Below are 23,309 nucleotides of genomic sequence, written 5' to 3'. Positions count from 1 at the left end.
CATTCTGACCGCGGCGGGCGGCGGGCGCCGCCCGCCATGCGGTCACCGCCAAATGGCCGCTCCGCGGTCAGGAGACCGCGGATGCCATTCTGGCTTTCCCGCTGGGCCGGCGGGCGACTGCCAAAAGGCCGCCCGCCGGCCCATGGGGAAAGACCCTGCAACAAGGAAGCCGGCTCCAAATGGAGCCGGCGGAGTTGCAGGGGTGTGACGGGTGCAGTGGCACCCGTCGCGATTTTCACTGTCTGCAAAGCAGACAGTGAAAATCTTCATGGGGCCCTGTTAGGGGGCCCCTGCACTGCCCATGCCAGTGCAGTGCAGTGGCCCCCAGGGGCCCCACAACACCCGTTCCTGCCATCCTGGTTCTGGCGGTGAAAACCGCCAGAAACAGGCTGGCGGGAAGGGGGTCGAAATCCCCATGGCGGCGCTGCAAGCAGCGCCGCCATGGAGGATTCCCTGGGCCAGGGGAAAACCGTCGGGAAACCGCCGGTTCCCCTTTTCTGACCGCAGCTTTACCGCTGCGGTCAGAATAGCCCTGGAAGCACGCCAGCCTGTTGGCGGTGCTTCCGCTGCCCTCTGCCCTGGCGGTCAGAGACCGCCAGGGTTGGAATGAGGGCCTTAATTGTTTTAAAGTTCAATAATTTTATCGCACAATGTCTACAATTAGTGTTAAGTCTCATATCACACATTTGTTTCTAGCAACACATCTTAGACAAACAGTCTTGCATACTGGGCCAATGTTGCCTATTTATAGCAAGAAAAACATAAACAATGTTTTAACTCTTTTTCATGTAATTTTGCAGCCTTCTTTGACATTAAAAAATTAGAAGCCAAATAACTCATCCAAATATATGTTAAAGCAATAGCATAAAGGAGAATTAATCTGAAGTCCAGTGACTTTGGTGGTGGTCTTTCACATGCTCCATAGTAAATAAGTTTGACTAAGTCAACAAAAAAAGCTACATAGGTACCCAATATTGTTAATTATTAGTTTTTTGCTCATCCTTCTGGAGCTCAAATCTAGGCATTCATCTCCTTACTAACAACATTGTTTGCAACTAAGCGGAACACCACATACTTACCACCCAGCCACTTTGTCTTAAGACATCATGGCTCTGTATAGTATGGGAATGGTGCATTCACAAGCAATCCTGCTTTCTTCATGCCATTTCCTGCTTTGTGTGCTAGGGTGGTTTGTTTAGAAACCAGAAATGACCTCTTGGAAGAATAAGGGAATGATTTATAGATTTGTGGTAATGTAAAAATTTCTGATTTTCAATGGATGTGGAAAATCGGCTGACAGTGGGATTAACAAGAGCGAAATTACAGCCAGATGAATTATCGCCACGTCTGTACAACAAAAAATCCTTTGGTGGTAACTCTGCTGGTACAGGCAGAATTTGTCATTGCCACCCACTTCTAAACTAGACTACAAGTAATATAAACAAATACACAGGGGCGGATATAAGAGCCCCTAGTGCCTCCTTGCGCCATATTAGCATAATTGTTTTTAGTCTAATGTGGCACAATGAGGCCAAAATCGATTAACCAAATTTACAAAGTGGCACAATGCATGCATTGTGCCACTTTGTAACCCTCTGCACTACATTATACCTGTGCCAGGTGTGCAAAGGAGGTGTTCCCCCATTAGGGGTGCTGAAAAAATGGTGCAAAGAAATCTAAGAGACTTCTCTGTGACATTATTTTAGGCACTTTTAACGCCTGCTCAGAGCAGGAGATAAAAGGGGGCATACCATTGTTTTCAATGGGCCCCTATGGCTTTGCAAGATTAACGTCAACATTTGTGACGTTAATCCTGCAAAGCTCCGAACTAGCATTGTTAGAAATGGGGTTTTTGGTTGGCAGTCAGCAAGACCCTCACTCTACTCACGGCAAAGGAGAAACACACACGGTTATCACCCACTCACCCCCTTGCTAGCTTGGCATGAGCAGAAAGGCTTAACCCAGAGGCAATGTGTAAAGTATTTGTACCAACGCACACAGTAGTACAGTGAAACACTACAAAATGGACACCACACAGGTTTGGAAAAATAGTAAATATTTATCTAAATAAAACACAAAATACGATAAAAAAATTACCATACACGATTACAATTATTTGATTTTAGCAATTAAAAACAACAAAATAGTGCATAAAGGCACAAATGCTCGAACCTGATATTAAAGCGGTGTCCTGACGGAGTCATTTCCCACAATGCGACGCCACTGGTGCTATTTATGGAGTCACACGGACCCCCCAGGTACAGTACTCTGTAATTCTCTGATGCTGTGTCAGTGTGGCGTTCATGCTTTTTTTGTCTGTTATATGAAAAGAAATAGAAATAATTTAAAAAAAGAATACATTTCTGTGAACACCCCTAACCAAAACTGATTTACAGCCATTATGGCGCAAATACATCATGCATGCTTTTATGTTTTCTTTTTCCATCTCTTGAAATATAAGATTGTTGAGAGTTTTCCTGCTCAATCAACAGGTGCGCAAATTATGCTTGAGAACGATTGGGAATATTGGTGAATATTCACATAGTTGTATGTTTCTGGATGTTCATTAAGGGCCAGATGTACGTAGCATTTTTCAAATCGCAAACGGCGAATCTGGCCGTTTGTGACTTGAAAAATGCTATTTGGGATGTACAAAGCCCAAACTGCGGTTTGGTAACTTGTTACCGAATCGCAGTTTGGGTTCTGTGATTCGGTATTAGGAAGGGGCGTGAGAAGGGCATCCTTTCCTAATACCGAATCCAGATGGTATGTATGATTGTTTTGTGAATGCGAATGCGGTCGCAAAACAATCGCAGTTAGCACCAGTTTCAAACTGGTGCTAACCCATTCGCAAACTGGAAGGAGTCCCCATGGGACCCCTTCCCCTGTGTGAATGGCAGCAAAAATATTTTTTCAGAGCAGGCAGTGGTGCCACGGACCACTGCCTGCTCTCAAAAAATGAAATGAAATGAAAACTTCATTTTTGATTTTGATCTGCATCTCGTTTTCCTTTAAAAAAAATGGGCTGCATTAAAAAAACCCCAAAAAAACAGCTTTATTTGAAAGCAGTCACAGACATGGTGGTCTGCAGTCTCCAGCATGCCACCATCCCTGTGAGGGCAGCCAATCCCAATGGGGTCGCAAATTGCGACCTACCTCATGAATATTCATGAAGTAGGTTGTTTGTGACCCCATTGGGAATCGCAAACAGTGTCATTGACACTGTTGTACATCAGGTTTTGAGACTCGCAATTGTGAGTCGCAAAACCTGAATTTCGCACATGTGGCCCTAAGTTCCTAATTACCGCCTGCTCTGTTTGTGGGTGGGAACAGCGATGTTCCCACCCAGTGCACTCAAACTATGATTTCAGAAATGCCACCAGATTTGCAGTTTTTCCCTGGTCATGAGTCAAATACCAGCAAATCTTGATTATGTGAATCGAATCACAACGTGGAATTTCTAACCGCAAATTAAACTTTTTTCATCTAAGAGGCACATAGGGCCTCAATCTAGGGTCCTGAAAGATGGACGTCTGGAAGTCTGTCCTGTATGAGTTATTTATATCAGAGGCATCAGCAACTCCGGGGGCAGAGTTACTGGCTCTTATGAATGTGGTCTTGATGGTCCCATTAAACGTGAGAAATTACTTTAGTAAACAGTATTTTCAATCCTGATTTCCTTAGTTATTCTTTATTTCCACTTAGTATTTCACAGAGTGGCTCCATCTGATTTAAGCAGGTAGAGTCCCCAAATGACAGTTGACAAAATATCTGGGGCAGATTTAATAAAAGTGGAGCTGCACCTAGCACAGCGCCACTTTCCACCGCCACCATGTGTGCGCCGTATTTAAAATACAGAGCACCATGGCGCAGGGTAGGGGACAGTAGCGTCATTTTTTTTACGCTATTGATGTACTCTGCAGGAGTAGTGCCAAAATTTTGGCGCTACTCCTGCAGACTACATAGAGATCTATTATAAATAATGGAAGCCCCCTTTTAACTCCTGCTCCGAACAGGCATTAAAAGTGCTGAAAAAATGGTGCAAGGGAATCTCTTAGATTTCCTTGCGCCATTTTTCTGCCCCCCTAAGGGGGGAACGCCCCCACTTGCATACATTATGCTTGGTGCAAGGGTTTACAGACAGTGTGGTTCAATGCATGCCTTGCCCCACTTTGTAAATTTGGTGTGGGAAGAATGCCGCTTTACTGCTGACTTAGCAAACAAAAATTACGAAATGGCGGAGCTAAGGTGGAGCCAGGGGCAATATACCCCGCTGTGTTTGTACAGCTTCTCACTCCTCTATCTTCGTACGGATCACATAACTCTTGGTACTGGCTCAATCAGAATTCTGAGTTCACTTATAACATGGGTTGTAGTGGGACAATGAGCCTGGCCCTTAGTTTGTACTTGTTATATAGGTTTGCTCTGGACGCATGGTACCTACCTTTCTTGCATCAGATCGCCTTACTTGTGGTCACTTGTAGCAGGTTCTGCAAATTCTAAAATGGTGCATTCACTCTAGGTCAATTTTCTAATCATTTCAGCATGGAAATTCCTCCAGCAAGGCAAATCGGGTTACTTTTATCAAACGGAGACCCATATTTATACTTTTTTAGCGCCGCATTTGCATCATTTTTGACGCAGAAACGGCGCAAACTTGCAAAATACAATTGTGTTTTGTAAGTTAGTGCCACTTTTGCATCAAAAAACAACACAAATGTGGCGCTAAAAAAGTATAAATATGGGCCTGAATATTTATACTGGTTCTTGAATGAAACATAAAGACACTCAGAATGGATTGTATTTTTCACTGTTGAGACGGTGATAACTACGGATTATACGTGGGGACTTGTAGTTTCTTCTTTAAATGGTGTATACAATGGAAACACAATGGGAACCATGCTACGTTCTTCCTTTTTAAGGTAATAGCTAGATGACGAAAACAGGAATGAATTTTGTATTATAACTGTATTTCTTCCAAGCAGCTCACCTTTTTGGCAAAACCCAACACATTCCTATCCTGAGTCACCCTAGTTCAGTAGAACAATCAATCCATTCTGTCTGTTAAATTAGAAACAAAAGGCAACTGTCAGCACATTTTGTTTTGTGTTAATATTGCTTGTTGGAATGCACGTAACTGACACATTCATCACTGATGATCTTAAAAAATAATTTATAGCCCGAAAGCTGCAGCTGAGTTCAGTTTAGGACTCGGGTTCCATGCTTTGATTCTGCCTTCTAAAGTTCAGACCAGTTTAGAGAATGTCCATCCCCTTCAATAAAGGCTGTCAGGCATATTTACTTTTAGGGCAAGGGATGATTAGAGAAGGGGATCAAAGTGGCTCCTCTGTAATACTGACTGCATACCCGATGATCTTCTCACTGATTGGGGCAGATCCCTAAACAACCTATGCCTTTATTCAAAACCAGAACTTGGAGAATTTGGGTTACTTGTTGTGAAGAAACAGGGTACTTCACAATCAATACACTTCTCTTTACTGGGAAAAAAGCACCCAGTTGTAGCACTTGACTTTGTCAGGGTAGTGAAGCAGAGAAGTCCAAGGCTTACTCAGAAGAAGTGGTGTGAGCTAGTAACCCCAGCTTACTGATAACACAACACCAACACTTACTAAATGTCAGGCAGTGCATTTTCTTATAAACAGGATAAGTATTTTTACTACACACATTATGGATACTATGCATCACTTACAAATATGCATAATCAAATAGATTGAAATACCTTTGATGACACTCTCATATCACATTATACCCCATGACCAGAATATCCCCATCTTTATTACATGCAATATCACAAGACAAAGGGGTGTCATTATTAGTAGGACATGCCCGCTGGCTTTTCCTGCACTACATTGACCTAGGCATAAATATGTAACAAGCAAATTCATACAGTGTTCTTTACTTATATTGCAACACTGCATCACAGTGTTTTCATTGTCTTTTTCTCTCTTGTTTCGGGTCCCTATGCCCACTGGCCACCTGGGTTTTGCCACTTGTGTTGGGGGTTAAAGGGGAAACCCCAAGACCCTCACAGCCCCAGCTGGCTCCACGCAAGTCTTCCTGGAACAGTATGGGAACCCACAGCACTAATTAGACAATATGGTAGACTCTTCCTGTGTTTCACTTTCATGGTCACTGCTGTAATCGTGTTGTTTAATTATTTTCATAATCGCAATTCTTGCCTTTTTACATAGAACACCGCTGTGTTAATAGACCCAATTGAACCAAGATCCTGCTCTGTTTTGTCTTTGCAGATTTGGGACTTGTCTAACTGAGAGAAAGAGGTATGATCTGATCTGCCACGAGTTCCCAGGAGTCGGAGGAGTCTGAGTGTCATGCGATAGGCTGCCACCAATCACTTTTACCTCTGGTACTGGTGAGATGCTGCTAGCTAGCCGGAAGGGTTAGGCCAGTAGCTGTCACACGGTGTGGGATCAGACTTAATTCTCCATACTAGGTGGTGCTGCTGCCCAAAATCCAAAGTCCTGTCCTTGTCCCATGACTGTAATTTATAAGATGCCAAGCATCCAATGGAGCCCTCTATGGAGCAGCTGGAGGTGCACAAACCTATATCATTTAAGAGCTACCTGACAGAACTAACATCATTGGTACATGTAGACACTTCACCTTGGATTTTGAATGTTAAGGGGCTGGAGCTCACCATTGCACATTCACAGAGTAGCAAATATATCCACCATACATGATTCTGTAACACTACTCATCCAGGGTCAGTATGAATAAGCCCATGGGCGATTGTAGCCACAGCACAGAAGGAACCATTTCTTTTTTGGCTTGAACGAGCTACAATTTGGCATTATATTGGAGATGAAGGTGGGAGGGGTCAAAGGTGAACATATGCTGTGAGTGTAGCAAGGGACATTGGATTAGAATGGGCCCAATAATAAGTTGTATAGTACAATGGGCCAGGGGAATAGGAGTCAAAAATCTTCTGAACCTATACCATGCAATTAAGTTTCAGTCCAGAATGGGGAATAAGAAGAGGGCCCCAGAATTAGCAGAGACTTTCTCTTTACATGGCACACAAATATCTCCTGCTTTCAGTGAAGTTACTTCATGTAAGTCTGCACTCACTCGTCTTGCAATAGTGTGGAATGCTATTTCCTCATTATCAAATTGAAATGCACATGAGCCATATGCATACTGATCCTTTTTGGGTTCTTGCTCTCAATTAAGGGTCAGGCAAATCCACAGAACATAGAGCGCAGTAGGTGTCAATCGGTTATTCCATGCTGTTCATAGCACTTCTTGCTCGCTCTCAGTACTTGTGTGCACTGGTCAGATTCCAAAAGCAGCTAGCTCATGCTTCTGTGGGACGAGATGCAGGTCCTAGATGTATGTTGCGTTGGATATGTGCTGTGTGTGCATGTATATACACTAATACAATATGTGCTGCTTTTTACGTCGATGCCTCTGATTATTCTTTCTAAACTATATGGAAAAGCAAAGTTGCAACAGCAAGATGGGGAAATTAAGGGCCTGATTCTAACTTTGGAGGACGGTGTTAAACCGTCCCAAAAGTGGCGGATATACCACCTACCGTATTACGAGTCCATTATATCCTATGGAACTCGTAATACGGTAGGTGGTATATCCGCCACTTTTGGGACGGTTTAACACCGTCCTCCAAAGTTAGAATCAGGCCCTAAGTGTTCAGTTTGTATGGAAACTAGGGCCCATATTTAAGGAAAGTTAGCGCTGCATTTGCGCCATTATTTTTGAAGCAAAAGTAGCATTAACCTAGCGCCATATTTATATTTTGTTGCTATACCAGTTTAGCCTTTGCGTTATTTTGTTGTAGCGTCACCCAACCTTGCGTCTTTTAAGGACAATGATATGCAAGGTAGGCATTCCCTCCTAAAAAATGACGCTAGGTCGCTAGCGCCATATTTATGAGCCAGTCGGTAAAATATGAGTGCCTAGGAAAAATGATACTAACACTGGCTTGTGTCAAAAATGTAATGCTTGGCCAGACCAGATGTTAAAGTGACTTTCAGCATAGTTACATGGGGAAACACATTGCAAACACCTTGGAGTCCACCATGGTGTCACTATTTTGGGCATCAAGAGGCCCACCCCAACCCGCAGCATCACCACTAACCACACCACAGAGACACTGCAAGTGGAGGGAGCCCATCCTATGTACCTATACATCCTTGACTGTAGTGTGCCACTGGGGGCTTCTTACATGAGGCTGCTGTTGGGGTTCTCCTGGGGACACTCGTCCCCTGTGTTGGGCATTGTTATTGTTGTACTGTCTCCTGTCTATTCTTGAACAGGTGTCATTTTTGGCTGCTTGTGTAACCGAAAAATGATGCTAGGCTGACTAGCGGCACAATTTTTGCAGCTAATCAGTCTACCATCACTTTTGGCCATTTTGTGTATCACCGTTCATCATCGGCTAGCGCCATTTTTTGGTCGAGCCTCGACAGCGCACATGCGCTGTCTGGAAGACCTGTTGTTAGGGATGTAGGCATTTTTGTCCCGCCTGCCACTGCCTGCCACTTCCAATAGGTTGAAGGCAGTGTTGCTCTTGTTGTGCTGCTGTCTAAGTGGTTTGGCAGCCAATATGTCACTTCCTGTATTTGGCCCAGGCGCACCGGCAAAGTACAGTTTACTTACACCTCACATGTTTTTCTGTTGTTTAGATGGACTATTTTTCTTTGTTTCCTGCCTCCTGTGTTTGTCAGCACTCATGTTCATGGGTGCAGTTTGTTTTCTGTGTTTGCCTATCACTGGGTCCCTACTTAACACAGTCAGTAATAACAAGTAGTGTTGCACCTGTTTTGTACTTTTTTTCTCCCTATATAAAACATGAAATCGACCTAGGAATGAATCCTCAGGCTCTCACGGGACACAGCGGGAGAGCCGATACTACAATGTTCAGTGCACTCAGGAAACCTCGACCCATAATGCTTTGCAAGCATTCGTTTTACAACACATTTGTGCCCATAACTCAGCCTGTGGTGGTTCTAGGACAATGGGACCACCCGCAAAACATTTATAATGATGTGCTCTTTCTGTACAAGCAATCTTGTGGGTCACACTAGGAGCGAGGGTGCCTAAATATCATAACCTCTTCCACCACGCAGTGCATGTTTAAATGTTTTGTAGGTGAAACTTTTGTTCTATGCCTGTGAGGAGTTGGTGTTAAAGGTAGGGTAGTTAGTATTCTGATAATTATGCTTGGTCTGGCTTACAGATATGTTATGTGCTATGATATTGATAGTGCTGTTTGAGTTGGCTCAATAGGGACATCTAGCCTCCACCACAGGTACTGCACTTTCTGCTGAAGAGCACAATTTATTTCTGATAAAGGTTTATTGTATTCTTTTAGCCTACAATGAGTTGCAGGCATTTGTGCAAATATCATAATCTTTTCCACCATTCAAACTTGTCTTTATAGCTTGGAGGAGTTTGTGTAATAAGGTCTTTGTTAGTATTCTGACAGTTCTGCCTGGCCTGCAGATGTGTACACTCCAGCTACACACGTCCGATATCAAAAGAATAACACTTTATTTTGATCACAAAACAATAACACACATTATTTTGCATAAAGGTTTTATGTATTCATAGAAACTCAGCCCATAATGAACACGTTCCCCTCCCCCTCTGCTACATGCTTCCGATATCAAACAAATAACACACATTATTTTGCTTAAAGGTTTAATGTATTCACAGAAACTCAGCCCATAATGCTTTGCAGGCATTTGGTTTACAACACATTTGTGCCCATAACTCAGCCTGTGGTAGTCCTAGGGCAATGAAACCACCCCGAAACATTTAGAATTCTGTGCTCTGTCTGTTCAGGCAATCTTGTGGGTCACACCAAGTAAGAGGGGGCCCAAACATCCTAACCTCTTCTACCACTCCTGATATATGAAACTTTTTTTTCTTTTCTATCTTCTCTATCAGGGAAGTTTGTGTTGTAAGGGCTTTGGAGGTATTAGTATTTTGATAGTCATGTTTGGCCTGCAAGCATTTGGTGCACTATGATTTACTCAAAATGATAATGTATTCCACGGCATTATTAGTTCATTTTGCTCAACAAGGACATTTAATCATTACCAGCAGTACGACATTGTCTGTTTTTGATTCTACAGGGACATCTAGTCACGACCTGTAATACTGCACCTTCCGCTATTGACTCTACAGGGACATCTAGTAATGATCTGTGGCACGGCACCCTTGTGCCACTGACTCCACAGTTAAATTATATTTAAAAGGCCTGCTAGGCCTGAAAATATGTAAAACACTATGCTTTTAAGGGGCTGATTATATGATTACATTGCAATAATCTTTAGTATTATTTTTTATGTGATTATGCCCTCTAGGGCCTGAATATCGGTTTATATAACCATGTTTCCTCAAAATGCTATTTTTACTGTGGTGCTCTGTAGGGGCTGTTCAGACCATTACAGTCTAATGCCAATTGTATGAAGGAATGCACAAATGCAGTTAGTTCTGATAAAAGCTTAATGTGCTGCATGGCTAAATATTAATAAGGTCCCAAATGTGAGGTTGTCATTATCATTTACAATGCCAAACGCTCTAAGTCTCGCTAATGCGAGACCTATTGCATTGCAAATGCTTCTTTATGATGCTAGCCTTTTCTCAGCAACATAGTGTGCCATTTCATGAACATGGCGCAGCCATGCTGCTGATAAACGCCATTATGCGGTGTTAACTATTTTGATGCACAACTGCGCTATATTTCATAAATATGGTCCTAGATTTTATAAACTAATGAAAGTATTTTTTTTTACTACTGATTAAACTTATGCCTAATTATCTAGGGTTAGCACTCCTTTACTCATGCTAACTAGCAATAATACTTAACATGGAATACTAGTTTGAAGGTGGAAGGACTGTACCCAAAAGAGGAATAGTTTCTTAATCAATTTTCTTTATCAGCGCCATTCCTACTTATTGTCTTCTGTTTCTAGTTAACGGGGACCAATTCACAAAGATTTTACCACCCTCCTTTCATTCATTATTTATTTATGTATTTTCTGCTTGCCTTATTAATTCTCGTTTACTCCTGAGTTCCAAGAGTAGAAGTCCTTGCATGAATTTGTGGTAAACGAACAGATGGTCATCTTGCAATTGTTAAGGTATAATTTCAAAATGCCTGCATTGCTGAGCACACGTGTATGCACAGGTGATTGTTTTGATATAATTTCTGTTTGAGTTTGACAAAAAAAAATCCAAGATGTCTACTTTTTCATAGAAAAGTCTAATGTATGTCGGAACCACGCCTGCCGGAACAACGCATGCATGAACAACGAGGTTGGAACAACGACCTCGTTGTTACCACTAATGCCTTTACCACGAATGCCTTAACAGCGATTTTTCCTTGTAAAGGCATTCCTGTTAAAGGCATTAGTGAAAGGCATGCATTGTTCCTGCATGCGTCCCCCTTGGCCCCCCACCCCCACCCATAAAAATTACCACGACCTCCCCACCCCCCTAAAACCACACCAACCCCCCAACCTTGCCCCTAAAACTACCCCAACCCCCACCTCCTCCCTAAACTTACCACACCCCCACCCTACCCCCAAAACCTAAAACAACCCCAACCCCCACCCCATCCCTGAAACCTAAAGTACCCCACCCCTAAAACTACTCCGAGCCCCCCACCCTGTCCATAAAGCTAAACCCCCTGACCCCCCACCCCACCCCCAAAATTACCCGACCCCCAACCCACCCCTAAAACCTAAAACCACCCCAACCCCACCCCTAAAACCACCCCAACCCCCACCCCATCCCTAAAACCTAAACTACCCCAACCCCCACCCCTAAAACCACCACAACCCCGCCCCTAAAACTAAAAATACCGCAACCCCCCACCCCTGCCCCTAAAACTAAAATCCCTAACCCCCATCCCGCCCCTAAAACTAAAAATACCCCGACCCCCCACCCCCACCACTAAATTTAAAACCCCAACCCCCCACCCCTCGCTCCACTTACCTGACTTGTTGCGTCGTCCTCCTCAGCCGACTCCCTTGTTTGTGCCTTAACCACTCATGTGCGTTGTTCAGCACATGCGTGGTTAAGGCACAAAACAATGAAGTCGTGGTTAAGGAAAGCATAGTTCCGCTTTCGTTGTCCACGACTTCGTTGTTCCGGAGTCGGCCTTCATAGTGGTTCCCAGAAAAATCTAATGTTATGCAGTTGTATAACGTGGGTGGGATCCCGTGCTTCATATTTGCACTGGACAGAGTTTGCCACATGTGTATATGAGACTGTGCATGTCAGGATATAATGATCTGAAGATGTATATGAAATAAGGTGGTGTTCTCGTATGTGTGATGATAAAGAAGTGTGCTTCATTTGTATATGATAAGTAGTGTGCTGCATTTGTGATGTTACAGGAATGTTAGCTACAGATGTAAATGAAAGGGAGAATTGTGCTGCATGTGTTACACTTGAGAACTAGTTGCATTAGGTGATAATGAGTTGCATGTGTACATGTATTGTAAGGGGACTGTAATAAATGAGTATATGAAACGGGGTAGTTTGCTGCATGGGATACTGGCACAGCACCTTGTGCTTGTGTATGTTTGCAGAAGTAGTGTGAATCCTGTGGGTATAGAAGGGGTTGCTTGTGAACATGGAACCGTACTGTGGGCCATATTTATACTTTTTGACGCAAAACTGCGCTAACGCAGTTTTGCGTCAAAAAAATTAGCGCCGGCTAACGCCATTCTGAAGCGCCATGAGGGCGCCGTATTTAATCAATGACGTTAGCCGGCGTTAGCCGGCGGCGCTGCCTGGTGTGCGTGGAAAAAAACGACGTACACCAGGCAGCGCCGGCGTAGGGGGATATGGAGCTTGGGCGCCAAAAAATGGGGCAAGTCAGGCTGAGGCAAATTTTTCGCCTCAACCCGATTTGCGCAATTTTTTTCGACTCCCAACCCCCATAGAAATGACTCCTGTCTTAGCAAAGACAGGAGTCATGCCCCCTTGCCCAATGGCCATGCCCAGGGGACTTCTGTCCCCTGGGCATGGTCATTGGGCATAGTGGCATGTAGGGGGGCACAAATTAGGCCCCCCATGCCACAAAAAAAAATATATATATACTTACCGGAACTTACCTTAATGTCCCTGGGATGGGTCCCTCCAGCCTTGGGTGTCCTCCTGGGGTGGGCAAGGGTGACAGGGGGTGTCCCTGGGGGCATGAGAGGGCACCTCTGGGCTCCTTCCGAGCCCACAGGTCCCTTAACGCCTGCCTTGTCCAGGCGCTAAAAAACGGCGCAAAATCGGCCGTACGTCATTTTTTTTGACCCGCCCACTCCCGGGCGTGAATTTTGCCCGGGAGTGTAAATACGGCGCACATGCTTTGGAGTCAATTTTTTAGACGGGAACGCCTACCTTGCATATCATTAACGCAAAGTAAGTGTCCACGCTAAAAAATGACGCAAACTCCATGGACTTTGGCGCTAGACGCGTCTAACGCCAAAGTATAAATATGGAGTTAGTTTTGCGTCGGAATTGCGTCAAAAAAAACAACGCAATTCCGGCGCAAACAGAGTATAAATATGCCCCTATATATGTATGATAGGGAACTATTTGCTACAAAATGTATAGAGATTGTGGTGTTCCTCTTGACGTTTACATTGCAGTGCCCGGTGTGCTTTCTTCGTAAGGGGGAAGTGTGAGTTTTTCAATCGCAGGTCACAGTGCACTGTGTATGTACAAAGGAATTGTACTGCATTTGTGTTAGGATGGAACATTGCAAAACATGTGTACATTAAAAAGGTACTGTGTGTATATTGTAGCGAATGTATATTGTATGGATTGAAAGACTCTGGGTTCACATGTGCATGCAGAAGCAGGAATGACAATATGTTTGTGTGGTAGAATCTTTACGACAATTTGTGCTACTTATGTATACGAAAGGGGTATTTTGTACTATGCGGGATGACTGTGGGGCTGTATGAGACAAGAGTTTTTGGAAGTTGAGTGTGCACTGACAGTGTGCAGGTAAGATTAATTTGTACTACATGCAGTTTTGAAAGGAGCTGTGTTAGAGTGTATGATATTTGGCTGTTTATGGTTTGTGTGTACGAAAATGGCATGTGTTCCGAAGGGGGCTGTGTACTAGATGCATATGGAGAAGGTGGTTGAGTGCTCAATGGCTATACTGCATCCACGAGCCCGTTTGTTTGTACATAAGAAAGAAGTGTGCAGAATGTGCACATGAAAGGGATTTGTATGAAACATGACTAGAGGAGGTTGTATGTTTCAGGGAAAGATGGAAACGAGGGCCACTGCAACTATGCAGCACGGGGGGCCAAATTATGTGGCAGGTTTGACTGAGTTAAGCAGCAGGAAAAGGCAAATTATACAGCATAATGTAGCATATGTTGTGATAGTATTATTTCATTATTTTCTCATCTTTACTCTTATTAACACTGTCTGGGCATAGTTTGGGCCTCGTTAGTATCAGGGTAATACCCAAATATGTAAATAAGAAATATTTAAATAAGCAACATAAAGTTGACCAGTCAAGCTTTCCAACGAGCTTCCACTGCACAGCAACATGTGTTGCCATGTTCTAAGTAAATTTTGAATAGTGTATGCTAGAAACACTTTTTTATCAAAATTTGTAGATCCTGCAGAAGATGATACGAACAATGCCAAGGCAGCACAAGTGCATATTTCCAGTAGCCTTGAGGGTAAGGAAATGTATGCTCCAAATGTTTATGGAATATAGTGGACTGCTACATGGTGGGTGCATGTTTTATGGTGAAGAAGTGTGCAACATTTGTATATTGCAGGGACTGCGTGCACGTGTGTTTTAAAGGAGATATGGTGCACTCACTGTATAGTGAAGGCTACTGTGTGGTACATATGTACTTTAAAGGCAGTAGTGTGTTAGTCTTGTAGAAAGTACTGTGGTGTGTGCATATTTAAGAGAATTGTGTGCTTCCTTTGTACTTTAGAAGATGGACTGTACAGTTAGTGTACCTGCCTCTCCCCCCAAAGGGTTACCATAATGAAAGCAAGAACTAGGACCCCCAGAAGAGTGAATATGTACTATATTAGAGTCCTAATTAGAGTAGTGACCCTCACACCTTGATTCCCAGTGCTGCAGTATTGCTAGCCTGTAATAACAGCAGCAGTCTTAAAACAGACCCACACATGTTCTCTAAAGTTACTGGAAGATGCAACAGTGCATACTGAGAAAATCAAAATCAAAATAATTGAAATGCAATTAATGAATCAAATAGTGCATTTATAAATAGTAACTGTGTGACAGTTTTGTTTCAAACATTATTTTACCAAACATGGAGGAACTGCAAAAAAGGAGAAATATGTTTACAGAAGCATGAGAGGAGAGAGCGAGAGACAGAGAGAGTGGAGTACATTTCACATGTTAGTGCTCTCTACCAGCAGTGACAGGGTGTTAGACCTGGCATCCTTGGCGTGGTCTCCCCTGTCATTTTTGCCTCTGCTTCCCTTGTTTTGACTGTGTGCTGGACTCTGTTTTTGCTGTTTTTGGTACTCTGGGTACTTTACCAGTGTTGAGCAGTGCTAAAGGCCAAGTGCTCCCTGTGTAAATTGTATGTGTAATTGGCTTTTCCATGATTGGCATACTTCATCATCATCAAAAAACTTTGGCCCATATTTATACTTTTTTAGCACTGCATTTGCGTCATTTTTTTACGCAAAAGCAGCGCAAACTTACAAAATACAATTGTATTTTGTAAGTTTGCGCTGCTTTTGCGTTAAAAAACGGCGCTAAAAAAGTATAAATAAGGGCCTTTGTTTGGCTCAAAAGAGCCATAATACAGTCAATTACAAACATCATAATCAGAAAAAACTTAACAAATAAAATAAATAACAGTGTCATGTACAAAAACAATTAAAACAGTTAATAACACTTATGAATTCGGATAGCAGCATTTATGAAATTTAGCACCGCCTCTATTGCCTCCTCTCTGCCCAAATCCTGTAAATAAGAAAAGGCAGGATAACTGCATCTGGTACCCGAGAAAAGAAGGGCCGGGCGTAAAGACCTTCTTCTGGGATCTGTAGATTACAAAAGAGGATGAAATGAAAGGCACTTTGATGTGATCTACAATCACAACTGCATGAGGGCAGATTCTTGAACCAGGTCTCTTTAGTTGGAAATGCCAAGAAAAAATGTATGGATTTCAGGCAGAATCTAGTAAAAAAAATAAACTGTGCCGTTCGGAGGTGATCATACTAAGATATAACTTGGGAAATAATGGCATTAGAGACAGATGCTCCCGAGCCCCAGACATGTTACCAGTTAAATCAGGGTTATGATTAAAGTGCGAGTACAGATCCTTAGTTCTCTGTATAACCACCTTCTTCCCCCCCTCCCGGCAAGGATGTAGGATCTGGAAATATTCCTTTGCCCCAAGACGTGAGAACATGGTATTTATATATCTAATCCAAGGAATATCCATTGAGCATGTCAGTGACAAACAGTCTCTGATCACAAATCTGTACAAGTGGGCTTCAGGATTTAGCCGTACTCTTGGCCAGAGCAGTAAAGGTTGCGTTCTTACATGATCGGCTATATCCCTCAGCCACACTTCATCATGGCAAAAAGCAGCTGGAGTGGATTGAGGGACTGCTAACAGCCTTCTCAAAAACTTATTTTTCACTACCAGTAGACTTGAACAGTCAGTGTAACCCCATACCGCAGCTCCGAATGTGATTGGCATACTTGATTTACTAGTGAGTCTCTAGTAAAGTTCACTAGTGGTGTCCAGGGCCAATAAATAAATTGCTACTAGTGGACCTGCAGCACTGATTGTGCAACCCACGAGTAGCCCAGTAAAGCTGGCTCAGACCTGCCACTGCAGTGTCTGTGTGTGCAGTTTTAAACTACCAATTTGACCTGCCAAGTGTACCCACTTGCCATGCCCAGACCTTCCCTTTTTATACATGTAAGGCACCCCTAAGGTAGGTCAAAGGCAGAGCCCCATGGGCAGGGTGCAGAGTATGTTAGAGGTGGGACATGTCCAGATGTGTTTTACATGTCCTAACAGTGAAATGCTGCAAAATTTGTATTTCAGTGGTGCAAGGCTTATCTCTCACATAGGTTAACATGGGGGTTGCAGTTAAATATCTTTTGTGTGCAGTTTCCCTTTGGAAGCAGACAGAAGTTTGGAGTTTGGTGTTTCTGAATTCACAATTTAAAAATACATCTTTTGGTAAAGTTGTTTTTTTAATTATCAGTTTTAAAATGTTACTTTTAGAAAGTGGGCATTTTCTTGCTTAAACCATTCTGTGACTGCTTGTGCATTCCCTGTCTGGGTCAGACTGACAGTTGGGCTGTTTGTGAATCTCCACTAGACAGTGACACAAAGTGAGCTGGGGGTATAGCCTGCCTATCCTGATGGACCATCTGGGCTAGAGTGGAGGAAGGAGTGGTCACTTACACCTGAATGGGCTATGCCTGCCCTTATACAATGCCATCTCCAACCCCCTGGTGTGAGTCTGGAGCCAGACCTGGGCAAGACAGGATCTTGTGAACATCAGAGACTTTCTTATGAGGTTTGCCTACTTCAAAGGCAGAAAGGGGTATAAGTAAAGGAACCAAAACCCCCTATTTTCAGATTACTTCTGGAACCAAGAGGAACCTGTGCCAAGGAGAAGAGCTGAAGAGCTGGAGGAAGAGTGCTGCCCCTTTGCCTGTGATTGTGCTTTACTGGGTTGGCCTGCAGTTACTGCTTCTGTCTGAAAAAGGACAAAGACTGGACTATGTGGTATACCCCTGCTTGTGAAGAATCTTCAAGGGCTTGGACTGAGCTTGCCTCCTGTTTTGAAGTCTCAGGGCCATCAAAGACTTCCTCTGCCAACACCCGGACTCTCTGCTCAGACTCATGCCCTGCCAAGTGGTGCCCTATCCACTCCCTGGGCCCTTGAATGGTGAAGCTGGTAGAACAAGAACCAAAATCAATGCACAGGGAGCCGTGCAGGGAAAATTGAGTGCACCACCTGTAACGTGGCTGTAAAAACAACATGCCACCCACCTTGTGGCTGAAATCGATGCACCATCTGCGTCCCAGTTGGGAAATAGATGCAACACCTGCATCGCAGCTAAAGAAATGACACAAAAATCCACGTGCAGCTGCTGAAAACTACGCAAATCCCACTCAGAGCAGTTTTTCCGTCATTGTGCGGCTGGATTTCTCACACAACATCGCTGAGTTTCAAAGTCATCGTGAACCTGCGTGGATCAAAGGTGCTCCATCTGGAAATTGACGCACCGCTCTCTTGCAGGAGAGAAAAATTATGCATCTCCTATCCGACCGAAGAAGAAACGATGCATGGCTTCACTTTTGAGTAAAGAATCACCGCATTGCTGACTTCTCCGATGCACAATTGCCCCTGCTGCTTTGTATTTTGAAGCAAACCAGGTACTTTGTGTAACAACAAAGTTTCCATTGCTTTCTATGGAGTAAGACTCTTATTATTTAATATAATTCATACCTTGACTTGTATATGTTGGATTTTTGTTGTTTTGGTCTTGTTTGATTTAGATAAATATTACCTATGTTTCTAAACTGGTGTGGTGTACATTATGTAGTTTTAAGCTGTACTACAGTGTGTGTTGATACAAATACTTTGTACATTGTCTTTGAGATAAGCCTGACTGGTGGAGCCAAGCTACAATGGGGGTAAGCAGGGGTTATTTTAAGTGTGTATCTCCATTGCCCTGACTAGAGTGAAGGTTCCTAATTGGACAGAGAGCAAACTGACTGCCAACTAGAGACCCCATTTCTAACACAGGAAACGTTGGAAAAGTGAATTTGTTTACTCTAGGATGTCTTGTAATTCCCATTTGGCAGTCCCAAAGAAAGCTGCAGTGTTGGCCTTAGAGCAGTAAAGTCATAGGGGCTGGGGAGTGCATGCCACACAGCTGCTGCAGAAATCACATATGGAAGGCTTGTCCATGTCCCCAAATCGAGCTTCTCTAAGTAAACAAAAGTTTATGCAAACACAACAGGGGTGGCTGCGGTGCTTCAGAGCTCCTTTTGCCTGCAATAAACAAGTGAATGAGTGCTGGAAAGGGTATCACTTGGCCAGCCCTCTTTTCAGCAAGCAAATTGGAGAAACGATAAACAACAGTAGCATTTGGGTAAAGTAAGGTTTGATAAGCAGTTGGATGGGAATCAATAAGGTGTTAGGGGGTGAGAGGGAGGGTTGAGAAAAGCAGAACACCAAGAACAGGAGAGAGATGAGAGAAAGCAACATGAAGCAAAAAGAGGAGAGAGAGAAGCGGATAAGGGAGAGAGACGGAAAACATGTGCACTCTCATATACTGCTTAAGCAAAGAGAAAAACGTAGTTCACTCAAAGTGAGCAGTGGAATGACACAAGTAAATAGGCTATGCTACTGGGAAGGACACACATGGAACTGACAAGGCAACCCATTGAATAAGAGGAAAGCAAATGAGAGTGACAATAAAGCCAGTCAGTGGTGATGGGTGGGCTCTAAATCCACTGTTAGTTCTTGATAAGCTGATAATATGTATTTTGCAACCGAACAGCTTGTGCTGACTGGTAAGCTTGACCAATAAAGGACCCAAACCAGTCATAACTAGACATAGCCAACAACTAGTACATCTCTTTGCAAATTCATATTAAAACTATTTCATGGAAACCATTACTGAAAAACCTTTTCACTTAAACTGTTTAATGGAAATTTAAATGATGAAAGGAATTTACCATTTCATAGAAACAAATTCATAGAATGTAGATGTTTTTAACATTTGCTCTTCAATGCATATTTTTTAAGGTGTAATTGCAATGGCTTCAAGTTGTACTTTCATAAACATTTTAGCCAAAACTACCTATTTAAGTGCTTTACATCAGGGGGCACCATTTCAGATTTATATATATTACATTGTCAAATAGATTGGATGCTTTTAATTTACTGATCCCTCACCACCCATAATCACTATCAATCTCTGCCCTTTAAAAACCTAGGCATGTCTAAGCTACACTCACCCTGACCACTAAACTCTACCCATTACTGAACCCTGAAAGCCTTTTTTCTAGCCCCAAATTCCACCTATCCTTAACTTTACAATCCCCTCATGACGCCTAAACTACTACATCCCTGACCCCTAAACTCCACCATCTCCTGAGCCTCAAAACCAGTTTCTAGCCTTAGACTCCATCCATCTCTAAACCTTAAATCCACTCACCATCTCTAAACTCTACCCATTATTGATCCCTAAAACCCATTTTCTACATCTTCACCCCACTCATCTCTGAGTTCTAAAAAACACTCCCCCATCCATGGAACCTAAAAACTCCACATCACCCCTAAACTTCCCAATCTATGAACCCTAAAAACCCTTTCTACATCTAAACTCCACCCCCTCTTGAACAATTGAAACCCCTTACCACCTTAAAGTCCACCTACTCCTAAACTCTAAAACTCTTTCTGTCCATAAACTCCACCCATCCCAAATCTCTAAAACTCCCACCAACTGTAAACTTCACCTATTCCTGAACTCTAAAAACCATGCACTGCCCCTGATCTTTACCCATCACTGAACCTTAAAAAACCCTAACCACCTCTAAACTCCATTCATCTGTGTACTGTGAAATCGCTCGCTACCCCAAAGTCCCCCCATTCCTGATCCCTAATAAAACCTTCATCACCCCTAAACATCACCCATTCTGTGCCGGAAAAAAATCTTCAATACCCATAAACTCCACCCACGTTTAATGTAATTTTGGATTTTGCCTTAAAATGATCTTTCCTTTAAAATGTTTCCTTTCATTGTCGATTTATTTGTATTTTCTTAAAATTGTCTTTCCTTAAAGCTAATTCTCCATGATTTGGTTTCCTCTAATGTGGTTTCTCAATATTTATTTTTCATTTAATTTCCATGCATAACACTGTAGGACAATATCCTCCCATAGAACATAAAATAGATATGGACTTCAAATACAACCCCATACGAACTATTGTAAATAATATATGTAAATATTTAAAATATTTAGAAATGTAAGCAAAAGTTATTTAATGTTAAACCAATTGTCAATAAATAAAACCTACTTATTACTACAAAATGCAGTTGTTAACAGGGCCCTCAAAATATGTGTTCATGTCAGTTTCACAGTATGAGTATGTGATATGAAGAGCTATTGGCAGCAAATAGTTTTAGAATCTCATACAAAAATATAATCATTAATTGTCAGAAAGTAGGATCCCGAAGTTCACAAAACTTTATTGTGGGTTTCCAGCTGTCAATTTCAATATTCTGCAGAACTCAAAAGTAAACTCTCCTAGTTTTTTTAAGTAACACCTCTTTCTAGCATACAGAAGCTTGAACAATAATTTGCATTGAAAGCCTCACACACTTACAACTGTAAAATGTAAGAGAAATGGTAATTCAGATTAATCAGCCCCGGAGGAAAAATGTCAGGTCTCACCAGAGATCCACAGCTCACACTTATAAAAAACATAGGATAACCCATTTGTCAGATGTCAAGTAAAACGGCTCAAAATTTATGACACGAATTGTACTAGGAAATATTGTATTGTTTGTGTCAACTGGTGTATCGTCTCAGGCAATGGAATGATAACCTTATCACAAGGCTTTACCTCTGAATGAAAGTTACAAAAACACAAACCACATTTGTTCCGTATAATTGTGCTCTACCTTCACTTTCACAGCCTGCTCGAGCCAAGCGCTCTTCCCCCCATTGTCTATGGCAACGTTATGTAAACAGGAAGAGAACATACTGATGACTGTAACCACAAATTCTGTTTCAGGTTTCTGTTTGTTTGTCTGCTACCCAAGATCTCTTACTTTTAGAGTGAAATGGGATTAATAAGTGATCTTAATGAACTAGTCATGTTAGTATTTAACCCTGTTAAAAGATAAATAATACCGGCTTCTTTTTTCTAACGAACCAATAATTAAGTATGAGCAAATATAACGAAAACAATAAATAAAACGATATACAGCGTCACCATCCAGGAAAAGAAGAAACACAAATTTGCAATGGAATAGGTCTCGCGTTTCCTCGAGTTAGAGTTATTAGCGTTGTAAACTCCCGGACTTATCTTGCCACATAAACTGAAAAGATAAACAGTTTCACATAAGTGAGCCCACGGCCGCAATGAGCACGAAGCAAACACACAAAACAAAACAGAAGTTCACTCGCAGTGAAACGTAAAAGCAAAAGTACAATTATCCATGTAACCTGCAAAAGTGCAATTATCTATGTAAATGAATGGATGTCATGGAAAATGCGCTACTAATGCTCAGAGAGATTGCCCTGCCTGCGAAATAAAGAGAAAATGTAGCCCAGAAACCATACAGAAAACATGGAGCCTCGTATGTTTTCAGTAGTTGGCTGGTGCCCTCCAGGAGGGCTAAACACTGGAAAAGGCATGATGTATGCATGCTCTTCACTAATCAAAACAAGCCAATTTCAAAAGGCAAGCCCACGAACCAACCAAAACGATGGGCGTGGTTACCAGCCCTTAGAGAGATAACAACAGTGAAAGAGCGCTTTGCGCGCTCAACCCTAAAAAGGTGGATGGGAATAACGTTTAGTTTAGTTTTACAGTTTTATAAAGCGCATAGCTACCCTAGGGCATCCCAGCGCTGAAAATGCGTGACAACAGCTGAGGTGAAAAAAGCGGTAGAACCGAAGTTAGCTACTAAAAAGGACGGTTTTTAATTTTTTCCTGAATAAACGTTACAAGGGTTTGTACCAAAGCTCTGAAGGGAGTGCATTCCAGAGACGTGCAGCTTTGACCAAAAAGGAATTACCTCCCCACGATCTCTTAAACTGTGCTATATGAGCTAGCCGAGAGGTAGAGGTTCTCAGACTTCTGGTAGGAGTGTGAAAGAAAAGCGTTGTCTGAGAAAGAGAGGACCCTTATTGTGAAGGGCTTTATAGGTCAAACATAAGGCTAAGGCTTTTAAATGGACACGTTGCTTTATGGGCAGCCAATGAAGTGCTGTAAGAGCCGGCTTCGCCGAGTTATGTCTGGGTAGGTTCGTGAGGAGCCTGGCTCCTGCATTCTGCACAACCTGTAGTTTTTTCACCACGTATTCAGGGGAGCTAAGAAATAAAGAGGTACCGTAGTCGAGGCGGGGGAGAATCATAGTCTGAATGAGGATTCTTCTGGCCGTAAGAGGTAGAAGATTAAAAATCTTCCTAAGAGATCTTAACAGCCCAAAACACATGGAAGAGATTTTTTTGGACTGATGTTCCATGGTTAGACTGGGATGCAGCCAAAAGCCCAGGCTT

General features: G+C 42.6%; 1 protein-coding gene across 5 annotated transcripts in view; it reads right to left on the bottom strand.

The window, feature by feature from the left end:
• The window catches only part of LOC138295917 (uncharacterized), a 195,722-nt gene that overhangs the window by 169,870 nt on the left and 2,543 nt on the right, over nucleotides 1-23,309 (bottom strand). For all 5 annotated transcript variants that reach the window (XR_011203714.1, XR_011203713.1, XR_011203712.1 and 2 more), the window contains exon 2: nucleotides 2,173-2,316. The gene's annotated coding sequence lies outside the window, so the exon portion shown is untranslated. The remainder of the gene's footprint in view (nucleotides 1-2,172; nucleotides 2,317-23,309) is intronic.

The sequence above is a fragment of the Pleurodeles waltl genome, chromosome 5 (assembly GCF_031143425.1).
Source record: "Pleurodeles waltl isolate 20211129_DDA chromosome 5, aPleWal1.hap1.20221129, whole genome shotgun sequence".
Classification (NCBI taxonomy): domain Eukaryota; kingdom Metazoa; phylum Chordata; class Amphibia; order Caudata; family Salamandridae; genus Pleurodeles; species Pleurodeles waltl.
The sequence above is the reverse complement of the archived record's forward strand: the minus strand, read 5'-3'. Positions and strand labels throughout refer to the sequence as shown.